Source organism: Sorex araneus, chromosome 1 (genome assembly GCF_027595985.1).
Source record: "Sorex araneus isolate mSorAra2 chromosome 1, mSorAra2.pri, whole genome shotgun sequence".
NCBI lineage: Eukaryota > Metazoa > Chordata > Mammalia > Eulipotyphla > Soricidae > Sorex > Sorex araneus.
Genome location: NC_073302.1, coordinates 318,889,283 through 318,896,249, shown reverse-complemented (window position 1 = coordinate 318,896,249; position 6,967 = coordinate 318,889,283). Strand labels below are relative to the sequence as shown.

Genomic DNA, 6,967 nt, shown 5'->3' with positions numbered 1-6,967 from the left:
AACAATCACAAAAATACAGCCATTGCATTTTATTTTATTTTTTAAATTTATTTTATTGAATCACCATGTGGAAAGTTACAAAGTTCTCAGGCTTATGTCTCAGTTATACAATGCTCAAACACCTGTCCTTTAACCAGTGCCCATATTCCACCACCAAAAAAAAAAAAAACCCAGTATACATCCCACCCCTCACCCCCCAAAGCCCGCCTGCGTAACTGATAAATTTTACTTCCTTTTCTCTTTACCTTAATTACATTCCATATTTCAACACAAAACTCACTATTGTTGTTGGAGTTTCAACACAGAACTCATTATTCTTGTTGGAATTTATCCTCCAAGAATATAGCCCTATTGACAAGGAAATATTTGATAATTAGTTTTCCACTAATGAGAATGAAGAGATAAAAAGTCGCGTGGTTTAGAATTTCTGTATTTTAGTAATTAAGTCCAGGGAGATTTAAGCTGGAAATTGAATCATTTCCCTTCCTGGGGCAGCATGGGGCAAAGGCTTAGTTCACAGTCTGGATACATGGTTGCAAGCACTCGCTGGAACCCCAAGTCATATAGCTGGCTCTGGATCCTGCTTGTTCCGAAGCCAAGCCGCTGTGCAAAGGCATGGCCACCCGGGTTGAATCTCGAGCCATCGAATTTTAAATAGCTAGATAATTACTGGGGAAAAGGTTAGCCAAGGTGGCACCGTTGTCTTGTTTTGGGGACCACAAATCTGGTGGTAGTGCTCCTGGCAGATGCAGGGAAGCAAACCCAGGCCAATTGCGTGTAAGGAAAGCACTTGAATCACTCTACTACAGCTCCAGCCTTCAATGCTTCTCCCACTGTTTTGGAAAGAGCTAGGTGTGAAATTCACCTCCTGGACAAGCATCTTGTAGGATAACATTAGTTTGTACTTTCTTCCTTGCCACAGGGAGTTTAGGTTTATTGGGTTACTTCCATCACAGTGCTCCCATTCCTCTGTGTTTATTTGTAACCTCTTTCTTTGTGCTCTGCTTCCCCAACTGGTCAATTGCCTTTATCTCTTAATCAGACTCTGTTAACTTGTAGATATTGCTTTTCTCTTCTCCTTAAGTCCTTTGCATAGTAATTCAGAACAATGTCCTTTTTGTGTGGACACAGGAAGACAGTTAATGCTATGCTTTTGTAACTTGGGAGTTAATTGACTCCGAATAATATTCACTCCTGGGCATCTCTTTTCTTGACCTAAGCCTCAGTTGCCCTTACTTCTAGCACCCCAAAGGCAGGGTCCTGATGAGAGACTGGACGTATCCAGGGCAAGCTGTGAGCTACCCTGGCATCAAAATGGACCAGGCCAAAGTGCCATAATACTTAAGTAAAAATTAAGAGCATGGTCATGGACAAATTCTGTCATGATCCAAAAAGTAACAACTAGATTAGGACCCTGCTAGGGTTAGGAAAGATTAATTTGGCCTGAGCACTGTAGTCTGAGATCTAGAGAGAGATGTTTCCTGGAGAGTCACTCTACAAGCTTAATGTATCTCTGTGTCCATACAAAATAATATTAAAAATTAGAATTAAGATGTTAATTCAGGGGACTGGAGCGATAGTACAGCGGGTAGGGAGTTTGCTTTGCACGCGGTCGACAGGGGTTCTATTCCCAGTATCCCATATGGCCCCCTGAGCACCGCCAGGAATGACCCCTGTGCATCGCAGGGTGTGACCCAAAAAGAAAAAAAAAGATGTTAATTCAGATGTTAATTAAGTTATTGGACTAGGGAAAGGAGAAAAACCCCTAGGTGGTATTTTGCCCTTGAGCCTGATCTGTGACCAGGAAGTGCTTTGATATGTTGATTGTGCCACTGTACTGAGGTGTGATTGCTACCTCCACTTGGAGGGCTTGGGGAGAGAGAGTAGAGAGAGACCACTGAACAGAGAGAAAGCTTTGGGCTTCCCAGTGCCTGGTGATTACATACATCTGAGACCAGGGCAGAAAGCCATCAGGTTGGAGCCAGAGGAAGGAGACTGCACTATGTGCACGCCCAGCCAGGCTGTCATGGCAGGCCAGGGAAGTGAAGTGGATTCTGGCCACCAATTGCACTGGACCGCCTTCGTCCCTCACTAGTCTCAGTCCTGCTAAGGGCTCTTGGCCATTGTAATTTCCTAGCCCAATTTCCCTTCCCAATCTCACGGAAGGGAAATTGGGCTAGGAAATTACGAAATTAATGCCACTTTCCCTCTTCCATTAGCCATCCTAACCACAGGACACAGTCCCATTGGTATTCCTAGCAGTGAGTCCCCCTATGACCCAGCAATACCACTTCTGGGAATATACCTTGGGAATATACACAGCAGAAATGCCATCTGCATTTCTATGTTCATTGCAGCACTGTTCACAATAGCCAGATCTGGAAACGACGAGTGCCCAAGAACAGACAGTTTGATAAAGAAACTATGGAACATCTGCACAGTGGAATACTATGCTGCTGTTAGGAAAAATGAATTAATGAAATTTGCTTATAAATGGATGGGTATGGAGAGTATCATGCAGAGTGAAATGAGTCAGGAGAGGGACTGATGGAATGATCGCACTCGTTTAATATATGTCTGTAGGATACATATTAAAAAAAAAACAACACAGTATGGACAATAGAAAAGAGGACCAGGAGGATTGGCCCACTGTTCAACACATGAAGCTTGACACAAGTCTGGGAGGGAAAGCAGGAGAGGGAATCTAGGATAGAGAAGGGGCCACTAGGACAATGAGTGAGAAATGGGCAGGTTGAATGCTTGACCAAAAGAGGGCGGTGGGGGGCAGGAGAGGGCGGGGAGAGGAGTGGGGGAGAGAAGGGGGGGAGAGAGGGAGGAAGGGAAGGAGGGAGAAGAGAGGACTGGGATGGAAAAATACTCCAGCAACCCCATCCACTTCTCAATCCTTCAATCCTTTCAGTGGCATGGTACATCAAAGCGCCTGAGATTCAATTGACATTAGGAACTAATACAAACAGGGTAGGGGGGTGAAGGAGGGAAACTGGGGATATTGGTGGTGGGAAACGTCACTGGTGATGGGTCGGGTGTTGGAACACTGTGTGACTGAAACCTAATCATGGAAAACTTTTGTTGCTCTCCTGATTTCAAGTCAGTAACGGCTGGGTGGAGCACGCGGTCTCAGGGCCCGGACCATTCATTTCTTCACGCCACCCAGGCCAGCCCTGGAGCTCTCCAGGGGCAGGGGCACGCGGCGGGGCGGGGCCGGGGGGCCTCCACAGCGCCTCGGGCGGGCACACTCGGAGTCTATGACGCCCGCGGTGGACACCCGCGGCGGACACCCGCGTACAGACGGGGACCTCAGGGCCGCCGCCGGCCTCGAGACTCCGCCCCTCAGCGCCCGCGCGCGCTGCCCCGGCTTGTCCCGCCCCCGGAAGCTCCGGAAGCGACTCGGCGGGGCGGACGCCGTGCGCAGGCGCGAGCGTGCGCGGGCGCGCGCGTCAGGGAGGCGGCCGAGGCGGCCGCGGCGGCAGCAGCCAGGTGAGCGGCGCGCGCCGCGGAACCCCTCCCCCTCGCCGCGTCCGCCGCGCGCTCCGTCGGGCATCCGTTTTCCTGTTGAGCTCGCAGACCGCGGCGAGCACTTGGGGGGGCCCGTCGTTAGCGGGAAGCCTGTGAGGGAGGCGCGGAAAAAGCAGGCCGGCGGCGCCGCTCCACCTCCGCCTCCTCTCCGCGGCGGGGCGGACCCCCCCACCTGAGGCGTCCCAGCCGGCGCGCCGTCCGCCCGCGCGTACCCCGGCCGGCCCGGCCTGCCCTCGGGCGGACGCCTTCCGGCATGGCGTTGGGACTGAGGGGGGCGCCGAGTTAATGTGTGGCCGGGCTGCACCTCCCGTCAGCTCGCCGCCCAAACCTGAACCCTGAGGGCCGAGAGGCTGTCCTTTACCTTCCGCTTCCTCCTAGGAGCGGGGGGCCTGGAGTCGGTCCAGAACGGAATCCCGACTCCCTGGAAGCAAAACAGGTATTTCCACAGCGGTTTACTTTGGGGGTCGCCTCATCCGTCTGGACACCTTGTTGGACCTTAGCCCCCCCTCCCCCCCACTGAGATGCCCAGCCGCCTTAGCAAAAGCCGGATCCTAGCGTGCGTTCTCCAGAGGCCCGAGGGACAGCAAGCGTCGCGCGGTACCAGTGCAACGTCCTTGGCCTCCTTGGGCGCCACAAAGGTGGTTAGGGTCGGAGGAGCCTCTTCCTTTTACATGCCCACTTTGCCCGTCTAGATTGCAAAGAGGGCGTTTTGATGACTCGCTCCTGTCAGGCGGAATCTCAGGAGCTTTGAGGTAGTGTCCTACTAAAAGGATTGCATAGTGGATGGGGTTGCTGGAATTTTTTTCCGTAAAAGTTAAATCTTCTGAGTGGGTGGTTGTTACTTTTGTTGGTTTGGGGAGCCACATCCGGTGGTGTTCTGGGCTTACCCCTGGCACTGCCCTGCTCGGGTCACTCCTGGCAGGATACATGGGGTATGTATGGGGTCCCAGGGATCAAACAAACTACGATTGGCAGCGTGCAGGGCAGGTGCCCACCCTTTTTATGATCTCTCCAACCCCTGTCCGCGTGTTTTAATAAAAGGATTTGTTGGATGATTGTAAACGTAATTGAAAGCAAGAAGAATCTCAAAGGCACTGAGCTATGCATCACAGGCTTATGAACTGTGACCGCCTACGGAGGCAGATGCTTACAACTTTTGGGGACTGCAAGACCACGTAATGCAGATAAGGGGTGTGAGAGTGTCATCAGTTGTGATTGTGTATGCCTGAGAAAGAGGTGTACACCATCATCAAGTAAACTAGCCCAGGCTCGCAAGGAGTAGAGTAGTTCAATCATAAATCGCCTAACAGAAAGAACTTCATCAGTTAACAGCTCTTCACTGTTTAGTATTTGCCTAAAGTTTTTGTATTTTAGTGTTTGTCTAAACTAGTAATTTTCGGAACCGAGGTTACATAAAGATGTGCAGAGTATCAGTAGTTCTTGATGGACACTGGCAACCTTAATCCCCCTGCTCGCTGCTTAGGTCCTCATGAGCTTGGTACACAGATATCCCTGATTGCTCTTGGCAGTGGCAACCCAGCCTCCAGGGAGCACCATTCCAGAGGGGGAGGTGGATGTATCACACTGATGGATTAAGACAATAGCCTGCAAAGTACTCCTCATACAGTAAAACTCTCAAGATGCTCACTGAAATGAGATCAGTGGAAGAGAACCTCAAAACAAAATTTTAGAGATCATTTGAGTAAAGTCTGTACAGAAATCATAGAGCTAGAAAATATAGTTGCTGGACTGTACTATACAATGGCTGGAAAGCAGAGATAAACCAAAAATTACTGAGATTTTGAAGGTGGGAACCAAAAACCGGGTAGAAAGAAAGAGATTAAAGCAGTGAAAATAGCACAAGAACTGTATAGGATAGCCCCAAGAACAATAGCATTCACTTCATAGGGGTTCAGGAGAGAATGAGAAGGGCAGAATTCTAGAAGAAGTAATAACCAAGAGCTTCCCCACTGTGGAAAAAAAAGAAAACAGCTACCAGGAAGCTAATGTGTTCCAAACAAATCAAAACAAGTGAGCCCCAAGACATACCTTATAGTAAAAATGATAAAAATCAAAGAATCCTAAAAATGGCAAGAGAAAAAAGACATAGCACTCATGCAAGTCAGTGACATGATATATACCAAGAACTGACTGGAAAAGTCTGAACCAAGAATGCTCTATCCAGCTAGGCTGTCACTTTCAAGGAAGAATAGAGTGTTTCGTGGGAGAGACAGTACAGGAAGTAAAACACTTGCCTTGCATGCAGCCTTTCCATCCCCACATACAGTACCCTGAGCCACTGTAGGAGTGATCCCTGAGCATAGAGCCAGGAATGAACCCTGAGGACAGCCAGGTGTGGTGTAAAATACAAAAACATGCAAATGAGTTTCAAGCCATTGATAGTTAAAGGAATTTATTGCATGAAAAACAAATTCTTATGTCTATAAAAGGAAAAGAAATGCCCCTTGAAGGTAGCAAGATAACTAAAAACAGTGGAGTCTGAAGTGAGTACAGCAGGTAAAGTGCTTGTGCGACTAACCATGTTCAATCCCCAAACAACCAGATTGGGAGAACCCAATCTGGTTTTCCAAGCCATGTCAGAAGTAGTCTTTGAGCTCAGAATCTGGAGTAAGACCTGAGCACCACCAGGTGTGGCCCAGAAACAAACCAAAAATAATTAAAAATAAAATTTGGAAAAGGATTAACCGTGAGGAGTCTATTTTCAAGTTTGTGTATTCTTTTTCATCTCCATTTTTATAAATTAATACATAGTTCTTTTTAAATAGCTCTTAGTTCTCTTGAGACTTCATTATATTAGTATATTTTTCCATTGCATCTTAAATTACATTACTGTAAGGGATTTGTATTTTAATTGACTGCCACCATAGAAGTGGTCAATTAAAATACAGTCAATTAAAATACAAATTCCTTATATAATGTATAAAAATATGACTCCTGTCTACGTGCCATATCCTGTCTTCCTCCATTCTCCATCCACTCATCAACCAATTACACTGATCTTTCATAAACATTTGACTTGTATTCCTTTCAGATCTTTTTTGCTTACTTTTATCTGGTGTTTCTGATCCTAACTCTTCATTTATTTACTAATTTTCATGTTGCATGTCAAAAAAATTTTAAAAGTAAATGTATTCATAAATGGGGACAATGCCATTTTAATAATTCCTGACTTGAATAATTACTTTAATGAAATAATATTCCTCTTCAGGTATTTCAGTATTACAAGAAATCCTGCAATTAATACCATTTTCTCTTTTTTAGCATTAGGTTTCTAGACAAACTTCCAGAATATAATATACTGATTGGAAAGCTTTTTCATTATTTTTGGCTCTGAAAAAATAGCCAAATGACTTTAAGAAGACAAGATTCAGTTTTTCTAAACTGAAAAGACAGGCTTTCATTTCCACTT

At 46.7% G+C, this 6,967-nt stretch overlaps 1 protein-coding gene across 2 annotated transcripts in view; it reads left to right on the top strand.

Annotated features, from left to right (window-relative positions):
* Positions 1–3,435: 3,435 nt before the first annotated feature.
* The window catches only part of CFAP97 (cilia and flagella associated protein 97), a 33,204-nt gene continuing 29,672 nt past the window's right edge, over positions 3,436–6,967 (top strand). Inside the window, exon 1 of one of the 2 annotated variants that reach the window (XM_055133328.1) lies at positions 3,436–3,498. The gene's annotated coding sequence lies outside the window, so the exon portion shown is untranslated. Of the gene's footprint in view, positions 3,499–3,534; positions 3,974–6,967 lie in introns of those variants that run through there. The other variant, XM_055133334.1, reaches the window with a different exon arrangement.